The sequence below is a fragment of the Petromyzon marinus genome, chromosome 30 (assembly GCF_048934315.1).
Source record: "Petromyzon marinus isolate PM22_M1 ecotype Great Lakes invasive population chromosome 30, UKy_Petmar_22M1.pri1.0, whole genome shotgun sequence".
Classification (NCBI taxonomy): domain Eukaryota; kingdom Metazoa; phylum Chordata; class Hyperoartia; order Petromyzontiformes; family Petromyzontidae; genus Petromyzon; species Petromyzon marinus.
Window position 1 is genome coordinate 10272666 of NC_133696.1, and position 20479 is coordinate 10293144.

Here is a 20479-nt window from a genome sequence, read left to right on the forward strand (position 1 = left end):
ATACAGCAATTTTGCTGTGACGGTTTCCACCTGAAGATGGAAGCTCGTGTTGCCTCCGAAACGTCGTGATTTAATTTAGTTGTTTTTTCATTATTTTATTTTACCTACGTGACTTTACCGAAAAAAACAGAGTACGAATCCCTGCTCTCCAAATATAGAAGTCAAACTCCGACTAATATGAAATATGTTGAATACAGTGAGTACTAGGTCAGTTTCAAAATACCACGTCAAATGTTGACATAAGAGACAACAAATATCCATTCTGAGTGTACAATCATGACTATAATGTTTATTGTGAACGAACCTTAGCTTAAGCAGGAGCATGAAGCGTACCGTTTTTGAAAATACAATGTTTTTTTTTTTCTCTCTCAAATGTAATAAGCCAGTTTAATTTGGGACGTTGAATATTTCTGAACCAAAAGTAGAGGACAATAAAATACAGCTGATCATCGATTATCCGGCTGCTTCCAGCATTATCCGGCGGTCCTGGGCCGATCCGGCGAAACCAGCAACGATTGATTGCAGTCAAATATTATATATATATACATTATACACTCCATACAACCTAAACAATGAAAATACTGCACGTATATACAGTGAGGGAAAAAAGTATATGATCCCCTGCTGATTTTGTACGTTTGCCCACTGACAAAGAAATGATCAGTATATAATTTTAATGGTAGGTTTATTTGAACAGTGAGAGACAGAATAACAACAAAAAAATCCAGAAAAACGCATGTCAAAATTTGTATAATTGATTTGCATTTTAATAAGGGAAATGAGTGTTTGACCCCCTCTCAATCATAAAGATTTCTGGCTCCCAGGTGTCTTTTATACAGGTAACGAGCTGAGATTAGGAGCACACTCTTAAAGGGAGTGCTCCTAATCTCAGCTTGTTATCTGTATAAAAGACACCTGTCCACAGAAGGAACCAATCACTCAGATTCCAAACTCTCTACCATGGCCAAGACCAAAGAGCTCTCCAAGGATGTCAGGGACAAAATTGTAGACCTACACAAGGCTGGAATGGGCTACAAGACCATTGCCAAGCAGCTTGGTGAGAAGGTGACAACAGTTGGTGCGATTATTCGCAAACGGAAGAAACACAAAATAACTATCAATCTCCCTCGGCCTGGGGCTCCATGCAAGATCTCACCTCGTGGAGTTGCAATGATCATGGGAACGGTGAGGAATCAGCCCAGAACTACACGGGAGGATCTTGTCAATGATCTCAAGGCAGCTGGGACCATAGTCACCAAGAAAACAATTAGTAACACACTACGCCGTGAAGGACTGAAATCCTGCAGCGCCCGCAAGGTCCCCCTGCGCAAGAAAGCACATATACATGCCCGTCTAAAGTTTGCCAATGAACATCTGAATGATTCAGAGGACAGCTGGATGAAAGTGTTGTGGTCAGATGAGACCAAAATGGAGCTCTTTGGCATCAACTCAACTCGCCGTGTTTGGAGGAGGAATGCTGCCTATGACCCCAAGAACGCCATCCCCACCGTCAAACATGGGGGTGGAAACGTTATGCTGTCGGGGTCTTTTTCTGCTAAGGGGACAGGACAACTTCACCGCATCAAAGGGACGATGGACGGGGCCATGTACCGTCAAATATTGGCTGAGAACCTCCTTCCCTCAGCCAGGGCATTGAAAATGGGTCGTGGATGGGTATTCCAGCATGACAATGACCCAAAACACACGGCCAAGGCAACAAAGGAGTGGCTCAAGAAGAAGCACATTAAGGTCCTGGAGTGGCATAGCCAGTCTCCAGACCTTAATCCCATAGAAAATCTGTGGAGGGAGCTGAAGGTTCGAGTTGCCAAACGTCAGCCTCGAAACCTTAATGACTTGGAGAAGATCTGCAAAGGGGAGTGGGACAAAATCCCTCCTGAGATGTGTGCAAACCTGGTGGCCAACTACAAGAAACGTCTGACCTCTGTGATTGCCAACAAGGGTTTTGCCACCAAGTACTAAGTCATGTTTTGCAGAGGGGTCAAATACGTATTTCCCTCATTAAAATGCAAATCAATTCATAACATTTTTGACATGCGTTTTTCTGGATTTTGTTGTTGTTATTCTGTCTCTCACTGTTTAAATAACCTTACCATTAAAATTATAGACTGATCATTACTTTGTCAGTGGGCAAACGTACAAAATCAGCAGGGGATCAAATACTTTTTTCCCTCACTGTAGATCACCCCATATACAGTAAATACAATGTTTAATTTGCGTTATTTTTGTATGTTTACTTGTGCCAATTTCACAAGTAACAACACCTAATACAATGTCATACAAGAATGTGCAAAGATAATCTATTTTAAGTAACTAAGGTTTGTCACGTAAACAAAACGTGCCAATTAGTTACTACTTCAAGCCCACCTGTGTGATGACGAGTAAATCCACAACATTTATAATTCGAGTAACGACGTTTCTATTCTGGCAAATCACCCGATGATGCTGGATGTTATTACCAGTGAAACGTCGTACTACTCAAAATTGTAAATGTTGTGGATTTACTCTCCAACACACCGGCGGGCTGAAGTCGTAACTAACTGATGATGATAGTAACTAACTTATGATGATAGTAACAAACTGGCACGTTTTCTTTACGTGAAGAACTTTTTTGGCTATGTCAGGTGGTGGAGGGTTACGACGCACAAAAACCTTTATTATTAATAATATTGGCCGTGAAAGCCTACGTGTTAAAGCCACGTAAGCCGTATTGTTGTATATGTGGGTAATGAAAATTTGATAATAAAAATAATAAAAATTAAATACAATTTAGATTTTTTTAATAATTATCCGAAATTATGTTAATTTGTGTAATTAAGCATATAATTATGCTAATTCGAGATCTAATCGTCTTAATTTATGCGAGTGTGGGTGATTATGATAATGCAAGTTGTTATGATAATTAGGGTCGTATCCAATCGGAATAAGACAATTGATCGTATGCAGTTATGCAGGTGTTGTGAGCGTGAATGCCAGTCAACTCGGCTTCGTTGTTTAACTCCGTATTATCAATAAGGATACGATTATTCTCGCTTTAACATATACTGAGTATGTGCGAGTGTGTTTAGGTCACCAAGTTCAGATCTCAATCGCAGAACAATTCTTATGCGGAATTTCAGAAAGAATCACACAGTCGCTTCTGCATTAATCATTTTAATTTTCTAACTAAACTTTAACTTTAGAAGATGCACTCTCGATCTTGGCATTTCAACACCGTATCATCACTTCTGCGTTATTTCACTCTGGTCACGGCACATATGGTTAACCACCGCGTAACGCAACCTCGGTTGTTGAGAGAGAGAGAAAAAACATGCAAAGCCTACTCTAAGCAAAACCTTAACTCTCTATTATGAGTGATTATACTGGAATTTGCACACACAGTACCGCGTTCATTCCTAGATCCATAACAAGATCATGCCATTAAGACGACCGACTAAAATATTTCTCAGTCACCGTATTCACGTAACTCGATGGCAACAATGTTCTTCGTTATCAATTGATTTTTAATGCACCACCTTGGAGCGGCAACCCTTCTTGATTGTCCCGATATGCGTATCGTGCGTCTTCTTTATCGCTGGTTCAATTCTTTGCGTAAAGCAGACGCCGAGGTTGGCATCTCTTGTGTCGAGAATGTGTTTGTTCCCTGCGGAGCGGTGGGGGTGTCCACAGCTGGCTGGAAGAGTCGGCACGACGCTCGTCGTCGTGCGATGATCCGTCGTCAGACAGCGCCCGCACAGCTCGTCCGCTGGCTGTAGTTCTTCACTCTTGTCTCGGTTCCCAGCTGGTGCCGGTCGGTGTGCCTGTGGGTCGAACCCACGGCGCGCTCGCTGGCGCCGACACTCTTGCTCACGGGCGGCTGGTCAGGCTCTTTCCGCTGCTGGATGAGCCAAGTCGCACGCGATCTCTCTGTTGAGATGCCCGCGCGCTCTCAGCGCTGATTCGCTGACAGCCGGCTTTCTTCACTGCTGGATGACTGCTGCACGCTCTTGCTTGGCGGCTGGTCGGGCTCTTTCCGCTGCTGATTGAGCCACGTCGCACGCGCTCTCTCTGTGGAGATGCTGACACTTTGTTTGTTGGCGGCTGGCCAAGCTTTTTCCGCTGCTGGATGGCTGGCACTTGATGTAGGAATAAAGTTTCGAGTGATACTTCGTCCCTCAGCCCTGAACTCACACTCGGTGGCACCTCGCCAATTCTGTGAGTCTCGCCATGCTCGGTTGATCGCGGGATCCTCAGAGCCAGCCTCTCGCTCTCGCCATCTCTTCTGCCGCTCTCCGGCTGTTGAACTCGTTGTATCGAACTTAACTGGAATGGACTTGACTTTCGAGATGATGGTGGGCCGTTATATTCAAAAAGAAGAATCTCCGCTCTGCGCGGTGGGGAGGGGCGTGGATTGTGTGTGTGTGTGTGCGTTCGTGTTTGTGTGTTTGTAAATCTATCTGTGTTATACGACCCTGGGGGGGAAGGGGGCGACCCTCTCTATGACTGGGTTTATTACTGTGTATAGCTCATCTCCTGGATTTTCTGGTTTAATGGCCCTGTTACGATCGACATCTGTTTTTTTTGCTGGCTCTGGTTTACGTGTTTTTATTAATTAATTTTGGGTCATTAAAAATATATGCAAATATTATTGATATTAATTTTGGAAAAAGGTCGATATCCAACAGTATGATCAGGCCTAATGGCCAGGATGGCGCTGCTTTGGAGCCGCTGTCATGTCTTTTTTGAGAGGCGTTAATCTGATATCCGAGTTAACGGTGGCATTTCAATAATCAAGTGCAATGCGCCGGCTATGCTACGAGCCAGAGTGTCTGTGTGTGTGATGTGGCTGTAGTTAACATTGGGCAAATGTGCCGTAAGGGCCTGCGAGGAAGACGTTTCATCTCTGGGATGTAGGATTCGAACCGTATGAGTTTGTTTGCTTCGATGGAAAATGCATTTGGGCATCATTTGATGCAGAGAAAGTTAATCCCATAGAGGGTGCAGGTGTGAACCCCTCGGAACATGCCATTTAGGTTGAGTTCTTTTTTCGAAAAAGGCGTACCAAGTTTCGAAAATGTGGGAAACGCAGTTCCAGTCTACCACCTCTCTGTAGCGATGTCCCATTTGGTGGTGATTCAATCGTGGGCATGTGACGAGGATTGTTTCCTCTGTTGCATGGCTGTGAGTTGTCTCTCGTCACGATCATGGCAGGTAACTCCAGCATACGTTCGTAAATACCTTCCATCTCAATATATATTGGATCCTCTTCTGCTTCGAATATTATGTAGACAGTCCCTTTTACAGTGCGAAATCTTAAGGAGTTTGGCATTTCGGACTGTTCCTCGTATGCTGTTTAATGCTTAGAAATATAATGTATGTATGTTGGCTACATAACGTACGTAGCCAACCGTGCTAATCACAGGTGCTGGGGAAATCATATCGGAAGAGGGTTCCAGACGGCTGCGAGAAGCGCATCTGATTGCTTGCAATTCTTCACGCAAAAGTCTGCAAACATAAATAACAATTTTTAAAAACGCAGGTCAATAAAAATGTAAACACCCACAGATATATATTTTTTATCTCCATCGACTTATGAAAAAGATGAGCGGTAGTTTTACCCAAAGTAATTAAATTATGATCCCATTAATGAAAGACTGCCATCAGCACAAAAAAAGGCCTTTGGCTGGTTCTGAAAATACCAAAAGGTAAGTTCAGACATGTATACAATGCTGAAACGATACATCGAATGTTGATTCTCATAGGAATTATCTCAAGTGAAGATGATTATTAAGATGGAGGAATTTGCGTTTATAGAAGTCACCGCTGCCGTGAAGCACGGCAAATTGCATGATACAGGTTTCCCCTCGCTTTGTGTGGTAGTAATAGTAGTAGATGTAGTAGTAGTAGATGTAGTAGTAGTAGATGTAGTAGCAGTAGATGTAGTAGTAGTAGATGTTGTAGTAGTAGTAGATGTAGTAGTAGTAGATGTAGTAGTAGTAGATGTAGTAGCAGTAGATGTAGTAGTAGTAGATGTTGTAGTAGTAGTAGATGTAGTAGTAATAGATGTAGTAGTAGTAGTAGATGTTGTAGTAGTAGTAGATGTAGTAGTAGTAGATGTAGTAGTAATAGTAGTAGATGTAGTAGCAGTAGATGTAGTAGTAGATGTTGTAGTAATAGTAGATGTAGTAGATGTTGTAGTAATAGTAGTAGATGTAGTAGCAGTAGATGTAGTAGTAGATGTTGTAGTAATAGTAGATGTAGTAGTAGTAGTAGATGTTGTAGTAATAGTAGTAGATGTTGTAGTAGTAGATGTAGTAGTAGTAGATGTAGTAGTAATAGTAGTAGATGTAGTAGCAGCAGATGTAGTAGCAGTAGATGTAGTAGTAATAGTAGTAGATGTAGTAGCAGTAGATGTAGTAGTAATAGTAGTAGATGTAGTAGTAGTAGATGTAGTAGTAGTAGATGTAGTAGTAGTAGATGTAGTAGCAGTAGATGTAGTAGTAGTAGATGTTGTAGTAGTAGTAGATGTAGTAGTAGTAGATGTAGTAGTAGTAGATGTTGTAGTAGTAGTAGATGTAGTAGTAGATGTAGTAGTAATAGTAGTAGATGTTGTAGTAGTAGATGTAGTAGTAGTAGATGTTGTAGTAATAGTAGTAGATGTAGTAGCAGTAGATGTAGTAGTAGTAGACGTTGTAGTAATAGTAGTAGATGTAGTAGCAGTAGATGTAGTAGTAGATGTTGTAGTAATAGTAGATGTAGTAGTAGTAGATGTTGTAGTAATAGTAGTAGATGTAGTAGCAGTAGATGTAGTAGTAGATGTTGTAGTAATAGTAGATGTAGTAGTAGTAGATGTTGTAGTAATAGTAGTAGATGTTGTAGTAGTAGATGTAGTAGTAGTAGATGTAGTAGTAATAGTAGTAGATGTAGTAGCAGTAGATGTAGTAGCAGTAGATGTAGTAGTAATAGTAGTAGATGTAGTAGCAGTAGATGTAGTAGTAATAGTAGTAGATGTAGTAGTAGTAGATGTAGTAGTAGTAGATGTAGTAGTAGTAGTAGTAGATGTTGTAGTAATAGTAGTAGTAGATGTAGTAGTAGATGTTGTAGTAATAGTAGTAATAGTAGTAGATGTAGTAGTACATGTAGTAGTAGATGTTGTAGTAGTAGTAGATGTTGTAGTAGTAGTAGATGTAGTAGTAGATGTAGTAGTAGATGTTGTAGTAGTAGTAGATGTAGTAGTAGATGTAGTAGTAGATGTTGTAGTAGTAGTAGATGTAGTAGTAGTAGATGTAGTAGTAGATGTTGTAGTAGTAGATGTTGTAGTAGTAGTAGATGTAGTAGTAGATGTAGTAGTAGTAGATGTTGTAGTAGTAGTAGATGTAGTAGTAGTAGATGTAGTAGTAGATGTTGTAGTAGTAGTAGATGTAGTAGTAGATGTAGTAGTAGTAGATGTTGTAGTAGTAGTAGATGTAGTAGTAGTAGATGTTGTAGTAATAGTAGTAGATGTAGTAGCAGTAGATGTATTAGTAGTAGATGTTGTAGTAGTAGTAGATGCTGTAGTAGTAGTAGATGTAGTAGTAGTAGATGTAGTAGTAGTAGTAGATGTAGTAGTAGTAGATGTATTAGTAGTAGATGTAGTAGTAGTAGATGTATTAGTAGTAGATGTATTAGTAGTAGATGTTGTAGTAATAGTAGTAGATGTAGTAGCAGTAGATGTATTAGTAGTAGATGTTGTAGTAGTAGTATATGCTGTAGTAGTAGTAGATGTAGTAGTAGTAGATGTAGTAGTAGTAGATGTATTAGTAGTAGATGTAGTCCAAACAAAGGGAGCAGTGAAATGAAACTGCACGAGACAGCTGCCTGCCACGTAGGGCACACAGTATATACACAGTACACACACGCAGTACACACACAATACACACAGTACACACACAGCACACAGTACACACACACACAGTACACACAGTACACACACGCAGTGCACACACAATACACACAGTACACACACGCAGTACACACACAATACACACAGTACACACACGCAGTACACACACATCACACAGTACACACACAGTACACACAATACACACAGCACACACAGCACACACAGTACACACACAGCACACACAGTACACAAACAGTACACACAGTACACACACACCCCACACAGTACATACACAGTACACACATAGCACACACAGTACACAAACAGTACACACAGTACACACACAGTACACAGAGTACACACAGTACACACACACCCCACACAGTACACACACAGTACACACATAGCACACACAGTACACACACACACCACACAGTACACACACAGTACACACAATACACACAGCACACACACATAGTACACACAGTACACACACAGTACACACATAGCACACACAGTACATACACACCACACAGTACATACACAGTACACAGAGTACACACAGTACACACGCACAGTACACACGGTACACACACAGTACAAAATAACTTTACTTACACAATTAGGACAGAAAACTACTGTGCTACTGGACTGTTTGCCAACTCCATCCTCGGTTTAACATGTAGGCTTTCGCGACCAATATTATTCATAATAAACGTTTTTGGGTTAGATCGCGTTATTTATAAATGTGTCGTAACCCTCCACCACCCGACACGGCCAAGCAGCAAAAAAGTGTCACGTTGACGCCAGAATTGCCCGATGATCCTGGATGTAATTACCAGCGAAACGTCGTACTCAGAAATTGTAAATGTTGTGGATTCACTCTTCAACACACTGGTGGGCTAACGTAGTAAACCATTTTTCTTTTTATATTCTTAGTTTTTTCGGTAAAGTCACGTTGAAGAGAAACAACAAAATAACAAAATATATATAAAACAATAAAAAAAAAAATTCTCACGACGTTTCGACCATAACTCAAACGGTCATTATCAGGTGTGTCGGTTTGCATAAATGTATTTTTAAAACGGCACATTTATTTATAAAAAACGTTGGCGTCACGCGCAGCCATTGGCAGTTTGCCCAGGACTAGTCCATCTATTTTTTTTTTTAAAAGAGGAGGGGGGAGACGAAATTTTTTATAATGTATGCTGTCTGAAAGCCACTGTAAGCGTGAACAATCAATCAAGAACTGAAATGATTTATCAAATCTTTCCAATGATTGCTAAGATAGAATCCATCTTCTCGGTTGAAATTGTCTCTGTGCTTGTATATGTGGATAGCCTCATGAACGAATCTCTCATGGAAGCCAGATGGCTTACAAAGAACCTCCGTCTTGGAAAAGTCAATGGCATGTGAGCCTACTGAATTAGAACAATGATCTGCTACGGCCGAGGTGTTGGTCCTACCGTGTTTAAGGTCTGCTTTATGTTCACGAATGCGGTCCGAGACATGGCGTTTGGTTTCTCCAATGTAACTACTACCACAGAGGCAACTTAGTTTGTAGACACCAGGGTATTGTATGTCCGGAATCACATCTTTTACAGACGGAACCAGATCACGGATTTTATGTAATGTGTTGAAACGGACCTGGATCTTGTGTTTATTCAAGATTTTGGAGATCTTTTTTGTGATCCCAGCAATGTAGGGTAAAGTGATGGTTTTGAAAGGCTCCTCAAGAGGGTTCTTCTTCATGGTTTGAGTGATAGCTTTGCGAATTGTATAGTCGGAGTAACCATTAGCCCTAAGAGCTTGGTGTACGTGCTTGAGTTCACTGCTTATGTGTTCCTGGTCGGATATGCATTGGGCTCTATGATACAGAGTCTTGATGAGAGAATTCTTCTGTGATGGATGGTGGTGGGAATCCGGTTTCAGATAAGCATCCGTATGGGTAGCTTTCCTGTAGACAGAGTGGCTCATTGAACCATCAGGTCTCTTTTTAATTAGGACATCCAAAAAAGGTATCTTGCCATCTATTTCGACTTCCATGGTAAATCTGATGGCTGGGTGTATGGAATTGATGTGGTCGAAGAATTGGTCTAGAGCAGGCCGGCCATGTGGCCAGATGACAAAAGTGTCATCCACGTACCTCTTCCATAAGGTTGGGCGCAGAGTGGCAGTCTGGATGGCGTCAGTCTCAAATTTCTCCATGAAAATGTTAGCTATAACTGGAGAAAGGGGGGAGCCCATTGGGGTGCCCTCAGTTTGTTTGTAGAAAGTTCCATTCCAAGTGAAGTATGTATTGGTTAAACAGTGTCTCACCAGGGGGGGTACCTCAGTGTTTAGTCCTTGATGAACCAAGTCTTCAATGATTGCAATGGTGTCAGGTACAGGAACCTTGGTGAATAAGGAAACTACATCAAAACTGACAAGCAGGTCGTCTGGGGACAGGGAAATACCCTTGATTGTTGATACCAGGTGAGTAGAATTTTGTACCGCAGAGGTGGTCTTTCCAGTGAAAGGACGCAGGATTTCAGACAAAAAACGAGCTAGTTTGTAGGTGGGGGAGCTGATAGTAGAGACTATGGGACGAAGAGGTGTATCAGCTTTATGTATTTTTGGTAAGCCGTATAATGTTGGTGGCCTGGCAGCAGAAGGTTTCAACGAAAACTGTTTAGATTGATCAATTAATGCGGTTGAATCAGAAATTATTTTGTTGGTTTGTCTGATTCAACCGCATTAATTGATCAATCTAAACAGTTTTCGTTGAAACCTTCTGCTGCCAGGCCACCAAGATTATACGGCTTACCAAAAATACATAAAGCTGATACACCTCTTCGTCCCATAGTCTCTACTATCAGCTCCCCCACCTACAAACTAGCTCGTTTTTTGTCTGAAATCCTGCGTCCTTTCACTGGAAAGACCACCTCTGCGGTACAAAATTCTACTCACCTGGTATCAACAATCAAGGGTATTTCCCTGTCCCCAGACGACCTGCTTGTCAGTTTTGATGTAGTTTCCTTATTCACCAAGGTTCCTGTACCTGACACCATTGCAATCATTGAAGACTTGGTTCATCAAGGACTAAACACTGAGGCACCCCCCCTGGTGAGACACTGTTTAACCAATACATACTTCACTTGGAATGGAACTTTCTACAAACAAACTGAGGGCACCCCAATGGGCTCCCCCCTTTCTCCAGTTATAGCTAACATTTTCATGGAGAAATTTGAGACTGACGCCATCCAGACTGCCACTCTGCGCCCAACCTTATGGAAGAGGTACGTGGATGACACTTTTGTCATCTGGCCACATGGCCGGCCTGCTCTAGACCAATTCTTCGACCACATCAATTCCATACACCCAGCCATCAGATTTACCATGGAAGTCGAAATAGATGGCAAGATACCTTTTTTGGATGTCCTAATTAAAAAGAGACCTGATGGTTCAATGAGCCACTCTGTCTACAGGAAAGCTACCCATACGGATGCTTATCTGAAACCGGATTCCCACCACCATCCATCACAAAAGAATTCTCTCATCAAGACTCTGTATCATAGAGCCCAATGCATATCCGACCAGGAACACATAAGCAGTGAACTCAAGCACGTACACCAAGCTCTTAGGGCTAATGGTTACTCCGACTATACAATCCGCAAAGCTATCACTCAAACCATGAAGAAGAACCCTCTTGAGGAGCCTTTCAAAACCATCACTTTACCCTACATTGCTGGGATCACAAAAAAGATCTCCAAAATCTTGAATAAACACAAGATCCAGGTCCGTTTCAACACATTACATAAAATCCGTGATCTGGTTCCGTCTGTAAAAGATGTGATTCCGGACATACAATACCCTGGTGTCTACAAACTAAGTTGCCTCTGTGGTAGTAGTTACATTGGAGAAACCAAACGCCATGTCTCGGACCGCATTCGTGAACATAAAGCAGACCTTAAACACGGTAGGACCAACACCTCGGCCGTAGCAGATCATTGTTCTAATTCAGTAGGCTCACATGCCATTGACTTTTCCAAGACGGAGGTTCTTTGTAAGCCATCTGGCTTCCATGAGAGATTCGTTCATGAGGCTATCCACATATACAAGCACAGAGACAATTTCAACCGAGAAGATGGATTCTATCTTAGCAATCATTGGAAAGATTTGATAAATCATTTCAGTTCTTGATTGATTGTTCACGCTTACAATGGCTTTCAGACAGCATACATTATAAAAAATTTCGTCTCCCCCCTCCTCTTTTAAAAAAAAAAATAGATGGACTAGTCCTGGGCAAACTGCCAATGGCTGCGCGTGACGCCAACGTTTTTTATAAATAAATGTGCCGTTTTAAAAATAAATTTATGCAAACCGACACACCTGATGATGACCGTTTGAGTTATGGTCGAAACGTCGTGAGAATTTTTTTTTATTGTTTTATATATATTGTGTTATTTTGTTGTTTCTCTTCAACGTGACTTTACCGAAAAAACTAAGAATATGAATTACTGCAGTCACGAAAGCTTTAAATCAAAATTTCATTTTTCTTTTGTCAACGTGACACTTTTTTTGCTGATTGGCCGTGTCGGGTGGTGGAGGGTTACGACACATTTATAAATAACGCGATCTAACCCCAAAAAACGTATATTATGAACAACTCCATCCTGCCATCTGTACATTTCCATCGATATTCGTTGCGGATAAGAGGAGGATGAAATGAGTGCAGGATTATGTGTGCAGGGTGTTGGAGGGCAAGACTGTTACCGAGTCTGGAGGTGGAGTTTTTGGGAAGATGGTGACGATCATGGCACAGCCGTTGAGGATCCTGTTATGCGGGACGTTATCCATACATTCTCCATACCTATGCGACAAAAAAGTAAGAACATTTTGAATTAGGTAACGAACTCCACTTATCCGTGACACACCATCAGATAATAAGTACTGTAAAGTGCATGCTGGGAAAAAAAAGGGCTGGTTGATACCCGTGTCTTGCATTTCAGATTAAAGGGATGAAGGTTTAACACGTGACTAATATGACTCATAATACAGTTATTGTTGGGTTAGATCCTGAAATCCACAAAATGTTGTGGATTTGCTCTCCAACACACCGGTGTGTTGGACTAGTAACAAATTGGCATGTTCTGTTTACGTGACAAACCTTACTAATTGGCTGTGTCGGGTGGTGGCGGGTGAACGACACATTAATATTTACGCTATCTAACCCCCCAAAAAATCTGTATTTTGAATAAAGGGATGAAATTTCTGCACAAATCATCTTATCCGTAGTAAATTTGCGGAAAATAGGAAGATCGTTCAGTCGTTCGATACGCTCCATCTTTAAAGTACAGTCTATCACTCGATTTACGAACGTTCGGCTTACGAACGTACACGTGAACGAAAATTGACACTTTTCGACTAACGAATTTGAGCATTCACGAAATTTCACCCCGGCCACGCGCCGTGAGTTTGTCGGACGAGAAGCCACCCAGGTGGTACACGTGGAAACACACCTAGAGATGGAAATACACACAGAGATACACACGGAGAGAGGCACACACACACACACGAAGATAGACATCCAGTGATAAAGACAATCTAAGAAGAATGTTACTGAGCTGGTATAGTCTTAACCAGAGCCGTCCCTAGGGGTACGGCGAATCGGGGCGACCGCCCCAGGCCTTTGGGAGGTCCCTCGATTTGACGTCACGCGGCGTCAGATGTGATACCTCTGGTGGGGTTTTCCCCGGGCCCAAGCACCCCCCCCCCCATGTACGGCCCTGACCACGGCTAACATCAGTGGCGAGTGACATCTGAATTGGTTCGGCCGTTCCCCTTTGACAAACTGGCATTGACCAGTGTGGTGAAGTATGGTCTCAACGTAAGTGCTGGGGCGAGTGCTGCAAGCGAGGGGGTGGGAGACCAACACCACGCCCGGCCACCTTTGTCTCCATGGAGGCGATGTTTCTACTGTACTAATTTGAGGCTGAGTCGATCTAGGGGAGGCCCGGGACCGGTTCAGATAATCGTCATCGGTGTTTGTGGCTGTGAGTGGGAATCGAGTCGAGACACGGAGATACACACAGAGACATGGAGACACGATAACACACACAGAGACACGGAGATATACACAGAGACATTGAGATACACACAGACATATTGTACAGAGATAGACAAAAGACACGGGGGAACACACAGAGACACGGGAGATACACACACACACGGAGACACAGAGACACACACGGAGACACAGAGACATACACGGAGACAGAGATACGGCACTGTCGAATTATCTTGTAGTACATATGTAGCTACATATGTAGTAGCTACACGTGCAGTAGCTACGGGCCCCGCACTTTCAAGGGCCCCGCGCTAAACGTTTTCAAGCTGTCAATTCCGGTTCAGTGATTCTGCACTCGCTCTATTACTATAGTACTAGGCTGCCTTTAACTTTTATGAACGACTGGGTGTTTAAGGTTAGCTATTTGTCTTAGTATCTGGCTGTATAGCAGATGACAATATATAATTACTTTACTATGCAAGTAAAACCTGTCTTTTCATATTTATATTTATTTATTTAGGGCCCCTTTATAACACGGAGACACTGGCAGACACATGAAGACATAGAAACACGGCGGAGACCAAAGTGAACACGACCCAGGAAGAATGTTACTCGACTGGTTGATCGAATTGGCGATACGATACTGGATTATACGATTTGAAAAAATATCCATCCGATTCGCAGCGTATATTTTGAAAGGAAAAAAAGATCGTCATATCACGAAACATGAAATGACAAAATAGCGATCGATAAAATTGAAAATAAATAGCGGATATAGCCAAAAATATACGGGAGTGCTTTAACGCATGTTTTCCGGAATAATCATATGACGGTGTGACAAGTATTATGATTTTATTTATTTTGTAGAGCTCTGGTTTTTTTTGTCATGTGTTGTGTCACGTCTTATGATGCCTCAATTCAAATACTCACGGGCAGGCTTGTGTTCAGCAACACCCATTCATGCCATCTTTATCCGAGCTGTTCTCCACTCCACGAAGTACTGCAGAAATAGAGACTTCCCTGGTTATACACGCGGAATTATATATTGATAACAATACAATCTCGATTTAAAGCTTTCGGATTCATATTCTTGGTTCTTTCCGTAAAGTCACAAAGAAGGGAAATAATCAAATACATTTTTTATTGTTTTATTTTTATTATTTTATTATTTCCCTTCTACGTAACTTTACCGAAAGAACCAAGATTATGAATCCCTGCAGTCACGAAAGCTTTAAATCGAAATTCTAAACGCATGTTTTGTTAGATCTGATACTTTCCAGTTTACTGTTTACACAACCATGCATGCCCATGAAAATCTTGGACATTCGCTCTTCATCTACCCACACATTAACATTCTGTCTGAATCCAAATTGCCGCAGACATCCTCCAGGTGTTGCTCATTTCATTGACTTAGACACCTGAACCCCAGAGCACCTCGGCCGTTTTCATTCCACGGCACACTGTTCGAGCTTGCTCCATCATCTCTTTGCTCTACTGTGAGCCCTGCGCTGCGTGGACGGTCATGCGGTGGGAGTGTGCGCTCCCGGCCGTCTTCTGCTGCATCGGCCACTGAACAAGCACGGGGGAGATAGAGAGAGAGAGTCCCGTCTCGTCCGAGCTGTGCGACCAGTTGACGTTTTTTCTTTTCCGAGAAATTCTCAAAACGCCGGCGGCGCGCTCCCTGGGACTTTAGTGGTGCAGTGGAAAAACCGATCGCGATGCGCCGCTGTAGCCACGGTGCCACAGGCATCATCGGCATCCACGTGCATCTCTCCTTTCTGATGACCCCCTCTATCTACAGCATCATCAGCAGCAGCATACATATCATGACCACCATCATCATCAAGTATAGGCGTAAGCTACACGACGCACAGCAAAATGCCTTCCGTGCCGACCTAGTACGTGCTGTATACGAATCTTCAACCGACTTGTTTGCACTCGCGCGGTGTCCTCGGTGTCTGTGCTCTGACCGATCATCGCTGACTTGAAGCATTTATATATTTTTTCGTGACGCACTAAGAGCGGTGCTCCGAGGTGCTTTTCTCTAAAATTTATCAAAATGTCAGCAAAAACTGGCAGGAAATCACAAGTCACAATTGTTCACTAATTGAGAGCCTTTTGTCAACGCAATGCTGGGTGAAAGCCTCCACACACCCGGGGCGTTGTGTGACCATACTTCACCACGCTGGTCAGGATTATGCTGTTGAATAGGGTTCAGATAAGACTTACCACTGATGTTAGCTATCGCCGGGAGTGGAACTCAGGTCGCCGGATTATTATTGCAGTGCACCACTGCTGCACCCACGTCATCAGCCATGATCAATCCACTGCTGAATGAAGGCCTCGGCAGACTCTTGCATGCGTTACATTCCTTGTCCTGCCCAAGCCCATTTTTATTAATGGGCGAGATGTCATTAATCTGTGCAAGTTGTCTCATGCAGTGGTTCTCAACCTTTTGTTGGCTACTGTTGAATGTGAGAACCACTGCTGTGAGAACCACTGCTGTGAGAACCACTGCTGTGACAATCACTGCTGTGAGAACCACTGCTGTGACAATCTCTGATGTGACAATCTCTGCTGTGACAATCTCTGATGTGAGAACCACTGCTGTGAGAACCACTGCTGTGACAATCTCTGCTGTGACAATCTCTGCTGTGACAATATCTGATGTGAGAACCACTTTTGTGAGAACCACTGCTGTGACAATCTCTGCTGTGAGAACCACTGATGTGACAATCTCTGCTGTGACAATCTCTGCTGTGACAATCTCTGCTGTGACAATCTCTGATGTGAGAACCACTGCTGTGAGAACCACTCTTGTGATAACTACTGCTGTGACAATCTCTGCTGTGACAATCTCTGATGTGAGAACCACTGCTGTGTGACGTCATTTGTCTTTGTGCCAACATTTTCCGACGTTACCCGGTTAGTGACGTCACTTTCCGTGTTTTTTTTATCAATCCGATATAACACTTTTGTTTTCCGCAACATCCGAAATGTTGTATCTAGGCTTGATTTTCAGATTTTTACAATGAATTTTAAAATCTGGAGCACATCCCGAGTATGTGTGTGGTTGATGGTAGAACTTTTCCTACACCCTGGTTGCGTCTGTGGGTAATTGACTAATACATGTTTTTTTGTATTGTCTCCAATCACGAGTAATGAATATGCGTGTGATAGGCTAAATGATTTGTAGATATTAAAGTCAGTGTCGTCACCCCTTTCAATGATCAATTTGGTCGTATTTTTGAAGGGTAAAGTCCCTAGTGGGGTGTGTTCATGTGTCCCCCTCGACCAGTGCATGTTGGGTGTTGGTGGCTATTTTTAGGCGGAATGACAGTTTTTCCTGTTCAACTTTACAAATGGTCTCATGGGGGTTACCCATGGCTATAATTTGAATGTAATCTATTGAGGTCACCCGATGGCACATTCGCTTGGACAATTGGGAATTACCCCTATCGTGATGTCCTCTTCATCAACATATTTGCATTTTCAGCATCAAGATCCACTGAGCTTCCACAGAAAATATTTTTTTTCTCATTCATTCTTCCATTAAACGGAGGGATGAAAACCAGATGAAATATCTACAGATCCTTCATCCTCTCGTCACACTCAGATACATGTGTTGATGAAGGACATCTGAACCACAGCCCCGGGACTCCAGACCTCAACCGCTGGAGCCTGAATCCTGGAGCCCAAAACACGGAGTGTGGAGCCCAAAACACGGAGTGTGGAGCCAAAAACACGGAGTGTGGAGCTCACAGCCCAGAGCCTGGACCTACCCGATCCAGGTTGAGTGTGAGAAGGCCCTCATCCAACAGTGGATATACAAAGGCTGTAAATTACTGTAACATCTAAGAGATAATTATTGTCACTGACAAATACAGTACCAAATTTATTCAGCCTGTGTATTTTTTCATTTGTGTTAAAGTAACTCCTATTTGACAGCTGAGGTCTCACTCCGAATCAGTCGGACGGCATTTTCTTTTCATCGGCTGCGTTATGCTGTGTGGCCACAGTCATGCCCTCCCTTCTCTATGCTTGTCAAACGTGGACCCCTCTGGTGCAATATCTGCGCTGGTCAGAAACATTCAGGCTGGCCTGCATAAGATCCATCCTGGGTTTGACCAGGCTGGATTGTGTGAGGCGCTCACAATCCTCGAATATCTGCACACATTCCCATTAGTGAGCTCATCTGGCAGGCAAGGCGTTGTTGGCTGGGTCATGTAGCCCGCATGCCCAGCCACCGCTTGCCCAAGCAGCTTCTTTTTGGCCGCATAGAGGGGGCTAAACAGGTATGACAAGGGCTGGATAAGAAAGACTGATGCAGTACAGCAGGATGTGGAGCTGAATGGACTTACTGATGACCGGTACCAGCGGTGCAAGATCGACATCTATAGAGGAGGCTCGCGAAGGACGCTACTGGTCAGTTGGAGGCAGTCGCCTCCCAAAAACAACGGAGGACGGAGAAGCGACGCTCACATTAACGAGCGGAGCGCCGGGTGGCTAAAATGCAGCAAGTTGGCAGAAAAGGGGTCACAGCTGGTGCATTTGCCAGTCATCTCAGTCAGACGCGGAGGGGGGTTATAAGGGACTCGAGGTCAGTGTGGGACGTCTGCAAGCGGGACCACGTCTCGCGCCTCCGGCACGCCATTGGCCACGTGGCGATCCGGAGGTGGCCTCTCTGCCCGCCGTCTGCCAGCGGTGCGCGGGAGCGGGAAGAGCGAGCGAGCGAGCGTGCGCGCGCGGAAGATAACAACTCACGCCGCGCAACGCGGAGCGAGGGTGATAGCGTGGGAGAACGCAGAGCTGTCCAGCGGCGATAAAATAAATAAATAAAGAAGGCAGGCAGATTGTCATCGAAGTGTTTTATTACACGTGTACGCAGACAATGACAGCTACTGCTATTTTAGTGCACGCAAACGACAGGAGGTACAAGAGCAATGCTCAAGCATAATGTGCGTTGATTACAACTAACCCAACCGGCAATAGATACCCCTTAAATGTATGTGCATTCATTAACCCCCCCACCCCCCAACTGCACGTGAAGGGCCCACAAGTGACATCATCACATCTATCCCTCTATTTCAGGAACGAAACAGGAGGCTTTCTCCACAAATCTGGCTGTCCACCTGATGCTGCTAGTTGTAATTACTGGTGAAACGTCGTACTCGGATGTAAATGTTGTGGATTTGCTCTTCTACACACTGTACTAGTAACGAATTGGCATGTTCTGTTTACGTGTCAAACCTTAGTAATTGGCTGTGTCGGGTGGTGGCGGGTTTAACGGCACATTTATATATATTTACGCGATCTAACCCAAGATAACCAAGATAATTATCAAGGCATTGTTATTTGCGATCGTACTTTCTACGCCTAACGCACATCACGAGCGCATGGAATGCCGCAAAGCTGTATTCATACCCCATCGTCTCTCCGCCTGATGACGACCGCTTGTGTTGCGATCTAAACGTCGTGAGTTTTAGTTTTTTGTATTATTTTTATTATTTTTATTGTATTATTTTCTATCTACGTGACTTTACCGAAAGAACCAAAAAATGTGTATTCATACCGTTTTCGCCAAGATGAGCTACTGGCAGTCCTCGACTTACGCCACATCGTCCTGCTGGTAGTGCTCGTGTGTGTGTGTGCAAGGTCCCATCGGTGAGCTCCTCCGGCAGGCAAGGCTGCGTTGGCTGGGTCATGTAGCCCGCATGCCCAGCCACCGCATGCCGAAACAGCTTTTGTTCAGCCTGATAGAGGGGGCTAAACGGGCGCGGCACGGGCTAGAGAAGAGATGGAGTGATGTGGTACAGGAGGACGTGGAGCTGAGTGGACTTGCCGATGACTGGTGCCAGCGGTGTCAAGATCGGCCTCTGTGGAGGAGGCTCGTGAAGGACGCTACTGGGCAGTTGGAGGCAGTCGCCCTCCAACAACAACGGAGGGCGGAGGAGCGACGCTCACAACAACGAGCGGAGCGCCGGGTGGCTAAAGCACAGCAGGTTGGCACAGTAGGGGGCACAGGTGGTGCATCAACCAGTCACCTCAGTCAGTCGACCCGTGGTACCTGGGTCTGCCCCGTGACCTCCTGCCAGCGGGCGTTCGACACTTCACTTGGCCTCAAGGTGCACATGGCCTGGCACAAGCGTTGTGGTGACGTCGCCACCACTTAGTGGCGAATGGCGGTTGTTGTTGTGTGTGTGAAAATGAGTGTGCATGTGTGGGGAGCGGTGGTTCAATGGTTAGCGCGCTGCGTTACCAACTCGGCGACCCGAGTTCGATTCCTGCTCGCGACCAACACCAGTGACGATTATCTGTATGGGTCCTGGACCGCTCTTAGGTCGACTCAGCCTCAAATGAGTACCTGGTGCAGTGTGTAAACATCTCCACTGGGGAGTCAAAGGGGCCGTCCATAAATGACGTCACGCAATTTTGGACGATTTTTGACCCCCCCCCCTCGTCACACGGCGTCACAAAAAGTCAGACCCCCCCTCAAATATGACGTCACAAAGCTCTGCCCCGCCCCCCCCCCAAAATAAAACACGCTTAAA

General features: G+C 43.9%; 1 long non-coding RNA gene across 1 annotated transcript; it reads right to left on the bottom strand.

Annotated features, from left to right (window-relative positions):
• Nucleotides 1-269: 269 nt before the first annotated feature.
• LOC116947602 (uncharacterized) lies at nucleotides 270-16506 on the bottom strand. Its single transcript, XR_004403697.2, has 4 exons — nucleotides 15824-16506; nucleotides 14859-14928; nucleotides 12635-12731; nucleotides 270-5502 (listed from the first exon to the last, which is right to left on the bottom strand). It is a non-coding gene; the product is annotated as an uncharacterized LOC116947602 (long non-coding RNA).
• Nucleotides 16507-20479: the final 3973 nt, after the last annotated feature.